Consider the following 11,989-nt stretch of genomic DNA (forward strand, 5'->3'; position numbering starts at 1 on the left):
TTATGCTTCACTAAATTTATAAAATATATTTATTTTTTATTTTATGTCATTATTATTATATACTAGCTGTACGCGGTCACGCATTGCTGTGCCTCAAACTGTGTCTATTATAAATGTATAACATTCCACGCAGGGGGGTGAATTTCAATTATTCTAATGCAACGTTGTGACAAAATTTCAAGACAATCTCACAATTTCATATCTCACGTCAATTTCATATCTCACGTCTGTAGAAAATTGTTGCGGTTCCTTTTTTAACGTTTTAAATTAAAAAACGTAGGCAATACGCACGTTAAGAGAATATCAGCCGGAAATTTCTCCTACGGCCGAATTTTAATGTAAAATTTTTCTGGAACATCGAAACCGCATACTCAAGACAGTACAGTATATATCAAATTTGATTGAGATTTGCTTTATAGTTTTTTCTACAGAGAGCTCGAAATGCTATTGTTATATAATCACTTTGTATTTAACAAACGAATACTACTAATTCTAAGGAAAAGTGATAAGCCTCGTCCATTAGATTTTAACACGTAACGCACGATAGGACAAAGTGAATATCTGTCGAGATTTGTGAAGAATGTCTTGAGAGTCATTTTATAGCCGAAATTAGTTAAGATTTGCTTTTCTACAAAGTTTTGAACATATTTTGGAAAAAATACAGGACAAAAGTTGTAAGATTTCGAGGGGTCAATCAATTGGTCACCTGAAACGTCACCTTGACCTCGACCTTCAAGGTTATTTGGAGGTGAAGTCTGTTTTTTCAATGAGAACACATATTTTTGACCCCAGAAATAAGTATTAAAATAAGTTTTTAATTTTAACCTTAAAATAATCTTGACCTTTGACCTAGACCTTAAAATCAAGGGTATATCTGAATGTAAAATTTTCTGCACTTTACATTTCCGGGGTCAAAAATATGTGTTTCCATTGAAAAAAACAGACCATACCTCTAGATGACCTTGAAGGTCAAGGTCACGTCTCAGGTCACCAATTGATTGACCCCTCGACACCCTACAACTTTTGTCCTATACCTTTTTCCAAAATAATAAGATCCAATTAAGATATTTCATTGTCTCAAGATAAAAAATACACCTGCATATTAAATTGTTCTGCTGTTTAGGTACTGAGAGGGTTTCTTTTAGAAATGGCCCGACATATTCAGATGGACCACCCCCGATGAATTCCTGGAGTTTTGCGACCTTTCCGGACTCGATTCCGGGTCGTCCAGAGGTGTAAGCAACCATTTTAATCAATTGACCACCAGGCTATTACACTGTTTATTAACGATTAAAAAATTTTGCACTTTGTAAAAGATTTTTTAAATAATTTTTATTTATTATAATGAATGACTTTTAATATTTTTCGAAATGTCATTTGGAATTTTTGAAGTAACGTTTTCAGAAACTATAATTTATTTTTCAGTAAATGTCAAATCCTTCTACAGTAACAAAAATTGTTAACAATAGACAAAATATTGTTTTACGTAACAAAATATTTAAGTGTATGGTTAATTTAGAAGCTTCTCAACGAAGTAAAATGTAAAACGTTTTAAAAATATTTTACTAATTTGTTCTAAATTTTTTACTAATTTGTTCTATTTGCAAAATCTGTAAATTTTTAAATTCAACTGATATTTTCATTTGGCTCTTATCGTCCTTTGGCTTCCGAGAGGGTCTTTTTAACCGCATCTATCGGGAATTCGACTGCATGGTGAGAGACGGGGTCCGACATATTCAAGACAGATCGACTTACTCCAGAAGTTCTTGGAATGTTCGCCCAATTTCGTTCCGAATTCCTCAAAACCGTAGGCAGCTTACTGACGAACTTTAACTACCTATTAGTGAGATATTTCTTATAATATTTCATAAAATAATTACTTTAAAACTTGAAATTTTTAAGATCGATAGAATAAACCAAACTCTTCTTAAAAGTTGATCCAAAATTTCAGATTATGTGATCAAATTAATAGAATGCAACAGATGAGCAACTTCGAAGCGTGGGGTCATCCAAAAAGGATTTTCTACGAAAAACTAACCTGTATTTTTGCTAAAGAAATCCAAAAATTTTATTCGGTTACTCTGTTAGTCAGGAGCGAACCCACGTCCAACTATCAGTGTTCAGTAGTCAGTGGTCATTGGTTTTATCGGTTATTTGTGAGCAACTTTGTATTCACAAAGAGTATTGGAGTATTCGCGTTTTGTTTTAATTTCCTCGATCAGATTTCACTTATTATCAGAAAACTTATATTTTAATTTCAATCTGATAAAAGTTTCCATCAACGATTACAGTAATTTTAAATTTTTATGTCAAATTTCTAATGTTTAATTTTATGTCTGGCGTGTTGAATTTACATTAATTTGAATGGCTGTAAATAATGTAGTTAAATTTTGTAATACGAAGGAAGAATCTATACATTTTAAATTTCAGATAAATAATGATGAAAAGAATGAATACTTAATTTGATTAATTAATTTTATGAATAAACAAATTTAATTATTAAGATGAAATGTATACGTAATATAATTAAACTATTTTAAAAAAGTAATATTTTACAAGTTACGCAATGCTAATATATAGACCTACATTTTCTTAACGTTTTTATGAATGTAAGTCATGTTAAACTTGAAAATACAAATTTAATAGTGTCTAGAGATGCAAATATGCTAATGACGACCGCGTTTTGTTAATAGAAATACGACGTTTCCATTTTTTTTAATTTGATTACTTTTCTTGGAATTCGACGACCATTAATAACTAATTTAAGTCAATATGTATACAAACACTAACCGGGTTTTTAAGGCTGGTAGACATTTATAATCATTTCAGTAATTCTGACTCACTTTGTACGTCGCAACTTTCTGGTAATGTACTTTTAATTACATACAGTGTAATCCACAAACTTCTTTAATTGGTTATGTCTTCATAGATGAAAGTATATTTTAATGCTTAGAGCCTAGATATTAAGTATATTTATCATTCTGAGAAGATTTGAACATTTCTAGTCAGAATCATAGCTGCAATTTAGCAATACATCATTGAAATAAATTAATTCCATTTAATTAATTATTTAATTATGATTAAACATTTCTGCTAAATATCTTAACTTTTAACACGACTTTAGTTTTTTAAATTAATAATTTTTAACAATTATATTATAAACTTTATATTTCAGAAATACAAGAATTTAGCAGTTATATATAATCGTTTCCTTGGCATTTTCTAGAACATAAATTAACATTTTGCAAAATTATCCTGCATCAAACAAGAAGAAATGTTTGAATTTCAAATAAGGCAATGGTTAGAAATTCATTGAAAGTATTTCGTAAGTTCAGAATATACCTTAACAGTTGCTTTATTTAAACAGAATATTTTATTATGATATTAATATTACTGGAGAGTTATCCTGTGACCAAAAACAAGGCGATTGCCTGGAGCCCCAGCAACAAGAAACCCCAAACCAATCTCTTCCTACAAAGTATTTCTACAAAAACATTACTCCGAAAAAATATGTGAAGTAAACAGTATACTTTGGCCCCCTAATTCAATTTGTTTGGAACCCTTGAAGGTATAACGTGCTACTGAGAAACATTATATTTATGTTAGACGTCTAAGTATATAATTACACTTTGTAAAAGATATTTTCACTAAAGACTCTACCAAATGCTCAATTACAAGTATTAATCTCAAGTAAAATTATTATTCGTTTCTTTCATACAAAGCAGAACACGTGTAATACAAATAATTTTGATCAGCAAATGTTTAAAATCATTTTTATATAATGTTTATTATTATTATACATTCAGAAAGAAAAATTCTAACAAAAAATAATACAAATTAATAATATTAAAAATGATAAAATTAAATAATGTAATATCATTTACCTGTATATATTCATGTAGTGAAAGACAATAGATTTTACAGGTGAATTCAGAGTTCTTCAAGCTTATTAAAAGCTCAATTGGATAGGTCAACATAATTGCAAGTACTGGAAAATGAAAAAACTAACATTAAACATTAGTCAAGCAAATGTAACACTCATCCTTTTTCGAAAACAAAAAAAATTAGATTAAAACAAATAGTTTACTATATTTATAAATAAATATTAATTAATATTACATTCTTACATTTTCTAAACAGAGAATAAATTTACAGGACTTTTTTATAACCCAGTTGAAAAGTCTTTTCTAGATGCTGTTTAATCTGAATAGAATAAAAACCATTTTTTCGGATAACAAATACTTTCACTTTAACCATTAACAATCTTTAATTAGGTATTAATATAATCATAGCAAATCGTTTAATTTGAATAGTCAAGTAAGATTCTTATTTTCAAGTAACGGTGGGACTATGATTTTCAGCACGTGGTGGGATGGCGAATGGCCTCGCTGTCTCTACAAAATGTCACAAGAGTCCTAGGACGATAACGCAAAGTGGCGAGATCATGCCGCCACTAAAATAAGCATGAAACCCATTGTTCATAAGTGAAAGTGTGGTTTCTCAGGTCAAAGCTTCATTTTCAGGTGACGTGTTTTTACTGGTGATTTGCGATAGTTTACTTCCTGTTTTCTTACGATAGCTTAAATTTTTTTATAACATTTATTTAGTTATATGGATATAATTTTAAATTAAATATATCTATATATGAAAGGTATATAGTATTTATTGTATAGTAGTAAATTTTAATATACAAATATGTTATTATGAATTATTTATGTTTTGGAAGTAATTCTATATTCGTTGCTATATTTAATTATAAATGACAAATTTGTATTGATAATTTCGATAAGAACATTGATTTGTTTAGGAAATAATCTTAGTTTACTGAAGAAATTGAATAGCAACGAATATCCAGTTTTATTCTCTGATTGTTACTCTGTCAAGCAATCAGGGTCAGTTTCTGGAAACTAAAAAACTACCACAAAATGGGTGTCGCCTTGACGTGGCTTTGTGGCTTAATGTGTGAACATTTATTTAAGTTTTAAAGATAAAATTTTCCACAGACTAAGTACACTAGACAGAAATTTTGTTTCATAGAAGTTGAGTGTAAGAATGAATAGTAGATGTGGACTGTTTACAGAAGCCAATGATGATTTAACTTATTATCACAGTTTTTCTTAAACTGCAACAAAATTCCCATGATATATCCACGGTAGAAAACAGTTTTTTTTTTTTAAATTGAAAAATTTTAATGATTTTAGGATTATCTGAAACTCTATTAATTATTGACAAAAACTTACATATTATTTTTAGCATGACAGTGTACTTACGTGTCAATATTCACTTTTTAGTTTTGATCTTGTAAGACAAGTGGTTAAAAGTAACGATGTGTTGTGCAAAAAAAAAAAACGAAATATCAGACGAACAAAGCGAGAGATGTCGTGTTAAACATATATTATTATTCTATCGTTTATAATTCACTTTATAGTAGCTAAACACACACAAGATTATAGGTTACTAGCATTTCGAGTGATTTGTCGAAGCTCACTGATATAGGTTAATTCTCAACAGTCTGTCTGGATGTCTGGTCCGGTTATTTACTATTCGACCGCCCCACTTACTTGCCTGGTTGTAGGGATCCCGTAGATATGTTGCCATTAATTTTAAGTCCTTTTTTGACTATCTATCACACCTGTCACATTTTGTCATTAAATTTTATACATTCCCATAGTAATGCTAGGTTTGATCTGTCATCCCGATAATAAAATCAAGCAGTTAGTTACAGACGTTTGGATCTACTTTACATTAATTAATCGAAATTTTTTGCCAACTCGAGATTAATTTTAAAAATAGGCAATAAGAAAAAATTTACCTATTTACTAAGAAGAGGGTAGAAATGTTTGGAATTAAAATGTATTGCGATTGTAAGAAGGCTGGCGAAAAGTCCAAATATCTGTCAAAGTTATATCCATTGTACCAATCTGCCATAGAGGTGTGAGGGACGAACAGACCCACAATAAAGTGTTATTTTAAATTTTAATTATTGGAAAATTTAATCGGTTAAATTCGAGCGTTTTATCGAGTTAGGCTAAAAGCCATAAAAATTATTTCCCACGGAGTTTGTTCCTTGTTGAGTCGGATCAAGTTAGTCAGGGATGTGTCACCAGGAACTTTTGATGGAGAAGACATATTGGACGTGCGACCGTTAAAGGCCATCACCTGACCTCATGGAAAAAACCCAAGAGGAATGAAAAAGAGAAAAGAAAAAAAGACCCCGAGGTCAGTCGTCATCCAAAGTCCGCCCAACAAAGTCGTCCTCCAGGATAAAAATCGTGACACCGGATTAAAACCGTGACCCAGGATTAAACCCGAGAGAAACATTCGTGCTGGATTAAGCCTCTACACTCCTCCGTGCCTCCACACCAGTGAACGGACAAGATTCTGATTCAAGATTCAACGGTAAAGAACTGTCCATCGACAAGGTATTTATCAACCCGCGATTCGTTTGTAAACTCTCTCTCTCTCAACGGCCTAGTATAGTTAAGAACGATGATATGCCCGATAGTATTTAGTATCTCTGTATAGTATTTAGTTCGATTTAATTAAAATTGTTATTTATTTGTTACTATGGAGTCCGAGTAAGTTACTTCCTCGTCTCTCTCCTCACCTCTACTCCGAATCCAAGCGCTCACACGCTACCGCTCGCGAATCTTTAGACTTAACGTCGCGATTTCCGAGTCCCCTAGAGACTCGGTGGTGTCATCCTGACAGGGCGCCAAAGAGGTGCCGACCCTACGGTCACAGAGGTAATTATATTGGCTAACATAATACTTTCTATTCTAGAAGTTACAGACAATTTCGTTTGTGTCAGATGGAACCGAGTATTCCTAAACCAGGGGTGAGCAACCTTTTTAATCAACGGGCCAATTTAAATTCTAAAATTTTTTGGAGGGCCGCACATAAAGTAACACTTACAGTAGAGTCTCGAAAACTCGGCACTCGATAACCCGGCACTCCGGATAACTCGGCCACACCCTGGCAGGGCAAAAAAAAATCCTTAGTTAATTAATTTTCATTATAGACAGCTTTATAAAAGTATAAAAGCTCTCATAAAGTATTTTTCTGAGGTCTGTCTTATCAGGTAAATTACTGTACANCATTTTTCGTCAAAAGCGGAAATTTCTCAGGGCTCACATAAGATTTATAAAAATTTTCGATGTTTACTTGAAAAAAATACATTTTATAAATCGGTATTATTCTGCATGTCAATCACATCCATTTGAAAGTCTTCGGGAACTGTATCCACATCGATATTAAATGGCGAGGAAAATATTTTCATGGAAACCGCTGTCTTCTCAGCTTTGAACATTTGGAATCGTAATTGAAATTCGTTGATTAAAATGTCTATATATTGTGCGTATTTTTGAGAAGTAGTAACGTTTTCTTTTTCTAAATGTGGAAAGTGAGACACATTATTCTGCAAAATATGCTGTTTCCACAATTTTAATTTGCGCTCAAAGTCCTGAATTTTATCATACAAATTGTGAATAGACTGTTCTTTGCCTTGAAGTTCCACATTAAGATTATTGAGATGCTGAGTCATGTCGATAAGAAACCCAAAATTGCACATCCATTCTTTATTACCAAAATGAGGAAAGGTATATCCCTTCACATCCAAGAACAATTGTATTTCGCTTTTTAAGTTGTATACTCTTTTTAGCATTGCACCTGTACTAAGCCAACGTACTTCGATATTAAAAACCACGTCGCCATATTCAGTTCCAAATCTTTTAGGAATTCTTTAAATTCACGGTGATTTAACGCGCGCGACTTTATAAAATTCATTAGTTTAATTATTGGTACTGTGACATTTGGCAAACTCAATCTTTTCGCACACAAATTTTCCTGGTGAATTATGCAGTGGTTAACGAATATTTTCCTTCCTGTGACCTTCTTAATGTCTTGAAATAGCCTTCCCGATACTTCTACCTCCATGCCTGACATTGCTCGTGCTCCATCTGTCGATATACCAATAATCTTTTCTGATGAAATTGAAAAATTTTCTAACACAGACTTTAGTTCATCGTACAGGTTTTTGCCGGTTGTAGTCCCTTGCATTGGAATTAGTGAACACAATTCTTCGGTAATATTAAATTTGGTGTCAATACCACGTAAAAATATAGCCAGTTGTGCTGTATCGCTAATATCGCAACTCTCAAGTGCCAAAGAACAGTATTCGAATTTTGCAATGCGTTCACGAAGCGTTGTTGCTATGTTCTCGGACAAGTCTTCAATTCTCCTTGCAATGGTGAATCTTGATAAACTAATGTTTGAAATAATATTTATTTTTTCAGGACATGCTATTTCTGCAACAGCAGTCAGACATTCTTTTATCATCTCTCCATCCGCAAAGGGTTTCAGTTTTTTTTGCCAGTATTTGACTGACAACAAAACTAGCCTTTACTGCCGTATTTGATAAAATGGCTTGATTTTTAAAAATAGCCTGTTGTTTTCCCAAGTTTTTCTCCATTTGATTAAACTTATCTATCCGGAGTTGTCGTGTTAAGTTTTTATATTGTTGTTCATGTTTTGTATCGTAATGCCTTTTTATGTTATATTCTTTTAATGTCGACACAGTCTCTGAGCATATTAAGCATATAGCTTTATCTTCGACGAAAGTGAAAAAATGATCAAATTTCCACTTTTCTTGGAAATGCCTGTGCTCATCCGCAACCTTCCGTTTTTTTTGTTTGCTTTTCCGACATGCTATTATGGATTAAAAATTTAAAAGCTAAAAAAATTTGTAGGAAAACTTAATTTTGAATAAAAAAAACTCTAATATTACCTTTTTGACAATAATATTGCACTCACGCCTTTCAAGAAACACAAGAATTGCTAAAATTGCTAGTTAACGCTTACCAGTCTGACTGATTGTGTGACAGAAGCAAACACAAAAAAGCACAGACGCGTTCGTATTGCATGTTTGAACAAGTCGCCGACAAGTGAGTAACTCGTCACAAAAAATTGTTTCGGTTTAGTATGTACTACCATTTTATTATAATTAATTTTATAACAATATATTGATGGGAGAAAGTCGATAAAATAAATTCAATTTAAAAAAATGCTTGGCGGGCCGCATAAACATGTTTAATGGGCCGCGTGTTGCTCATTCCTATCCTAAACAATGAGATGCTCATAAAATTTATTATAATTAAATTTTTATATTTTTGTAGTATTTCAATTCAGTTTTATTAAAAGAAAGAAACTGTATTTTTCTAGAAATAACAGTCGATACGAAGGAGGAAAAAATATGTCTGATGATATTCAGATACTTTTTATAGCAGTACTTACACTTTTATTTTTTTCAATAATTTCATTTCTTACTATAATTGACTTATTTCTGTATCCTACTTTAATATGTTTCTAGGTCTTAATGTAATATCGCAGTTTTTTTCTACATTACCACGCTATATACGTTGTCGGGTTTAAATCCGTAAACTCATTTATCTGTACTATTACACTTTTATGGGTAATTGTACCAAAAATTCACACTTTGTGCACAAAATCACATTACCGTGCTATGTTTTTACTACTGATCATTACGCCGTTATGTTTTATATCAAAACTTTTGTTATAATTTAGTATAATTTAATTAGAATCATTGCATCGTCTAGTTGTGCCTGACTGTACTAGGCATGTATATCATTTCCTCACACCTAAATAAAAAATGAACACATCCCATAAAGAGTTTAGCAGAGAAAATTCACAATTGGACACGGGTGTATCAGATTACAGAAACACAGAACACCGGTTTTAGCTACTCGACGTTTTCAAAAGGAAAGAATTTGTGCTCCAATTCTTAAAAATAATACTTTTGAATAGAACATATCAAATTACTATTGTCATTATTAAGTATTCTATGTATTACAAGAGATATTCAATTTTCTTTCGATATAATAAGAATTTGTAGTGCTTAAGAAAGTTTCTTGGTTGTAGAAAACATTTGGATGTCGGATTTTCCGATTGAGATTTTCAAACTGATTGGTATAGGATTATAAAGAAGAGAATGACAGAATTACGGCATCGCATCTTTACATGAAATACGCTTATTGCACATCGAAATTCGTTAGAATAAGGGCGTAGTATTTGCTTTAAGTTAACAACGCAGCATTTTATTTCAGCGCCTGAATTTTTCAGTAAAAGTTTTTTCGGAATTGTATACTTCGTATTGAACACAATACCGGTACATTTATATTTTCCTTTCGCTTTTATAATAATTCAATTTTTCTGTGTTCATTGTTGTTTTCACAATTGACCATTCGGAATCGGTTAATATTTATTATTTCTGTAATTGAAAGTATTGAATAATAATCTATAAACGATGTATGATGCAATACCAGTAATAAAACTGTATAGATTAATATTGTCGTACTTATTATTTTTCATAAGCAATATAAAATTTTAAAATCCAATTTCGTTGTTATAATTATATACAGGACTATTTTGTACCAAACCACAACGTATTAATAGATATATTTATACGTTCACATTCTTTCATTTTTATAATTTCAACGTGTTCATATAGCATTGATTTTATATTATTTCACTTTTTTAAAGAATATTCATGATATTTCTGTTTATTTAACAACCATTATTGTTATAGTGCTGTTGTGACCACGTTAGATTTGCAAGGCATTCTTTATATAATATGTATGTTCTCTAAATCTCTTAATTTACATTAGTTTAATTTCGTCTACATATCTTTTACATGAGTTTTATGTATACACTGTACTATATTTTTATTTTTTAAACAGCCATTTATATTGTTGTTATTACAATTTATTAATAGGACTCCAATATGATAAAAATTGTTGGCCTTTAAATTTCCACTGTTTTCTATTCGTCCGTCTGTTTTCGCTTAATCTCGAGAATGGAGTAAAATACATAAAATTCGAGATTAAATATGGAAACTTCGGAGTCACAAGGCCCAGTGTAACTTCTGGTTTAGAATGGAAGTCGTGTTACTTCAATTCAAAATTTTTCTTTCAACGGAGTTAGATAGATAACCGGCACGACCCTTATTAGGAAAAGTACGACGTACAGAGGCAAGACTACCACTAAAAGAATTGAGAAAATTGTAACGAAAAGTTGCAGCAAAAATGTCACAATAAATACTCACTCGTTAGAATTAGTTTCGTTAATCTGGTTACAGCAACGCGACACGTATGTAATCTGCCAGAAGGGATTCATCTCGGAAAGACTTTTATGAAAAGTTGGACGCTATTTAGGTGAAAGAAACCCGGAAAACTCTACGTGACCAGCCCGTTGGCCATGCCCGAACTCACGAACTAACTACCGGTGTTCGGTGGTTTTATCCACTCGGCTATTGAATACGGAAAATGCAGTATGCTACCTGTCGTGGTAATTAAGTGAATGTAAAATATATATTTTTTTGTAAGAATTTTATTTAGTGTATTATTTTGTTAACAATTTTGCCAATACTTATAAGAAAAGTTTTTTCATGTTTTTCAAGATTCGATAAAAAGGTGTGTGTGTATTGTACATATGTGTTTGTGAGTCGTAATCAGAGTTTATATCATAAGTAAATAAACCAGCAACGAGTTGATGAACTTTCCCGGAAACATCAAAAATTTTGGCGGTGTGATCTGTCGTGACTAGAGGGTCGGCACCTCTTTATTGCCTGGTCAGGGCTGACACCACTCTGTCTTCAGGATAGACACGGAAACTGCAACTTTGGAGTTTGCGGGAATGATCACGTGTGCGTAAGAACGGGATTCCGGATAGAGGAATTTTGAGAGACGGCGGATCGGAAGAAGTGCTCACTACTACTTAATTAGAACGGAAAATATCTGTTTATTTATATAAATATTTATACATATATACAAGGTAACAGAAAGTTCCTTTGAACTTTTTAATAGCGAGTTAAATTGTCTATAGCTATATAACGTCATCTGAGGTTAACGGATTCCTGCCGAGTGAGAGAGCTTACAATAGTACACGCGAGATGAAATACCTTGAACGGCGCGCC

The 11,989-nt window shown here is 31.9% G+C and overlaps 1 long non-coding RNA gene and 1 pseudogene across 1 annotated transcript; one reads left to right on the top strand and one right to left on the bottom strand.

The window, feature by feature from the left end:
• The first annotated feature begins 1,505 nt into the window (after positions 1-1,505).
• Positions 1,506-3,697, top strand: LOC111636633. The gene is made up of 3 exons (XR_002758558.1): positions 1,506-1,843; positions 3,176-3,300; positions 3,368-3,697. It is a non-coding gene; the product is annotated as an uncharacterized LOC111636633 (long non-coding RNA).
• Positions 3,698-7,180: 3,483 nt separating this feature from the next.
• On the bottom strand, positions 7,181-8,815 carry LOC111636638 (annotated as a pseudogene).
• Positions 8,816-11,989: the final 3,174 nt, after the last annotated feature.

This window comes from Centruroides sculpturatus, unplaced genomic scaffold, assembly GCF_000671375.1.
Source record: "Centruroides sculpturatus isolate CEXI.00-Female unplaced genomic scaffold, Cexi_2.0 scaffold685, whole genome shotgun sequence".
NCBI lineage: Eukaryota > Metazoa > Arthropoda > Arachnida > Scorpiones > Buthidae > Centruroides > Centruroides sculpturatus.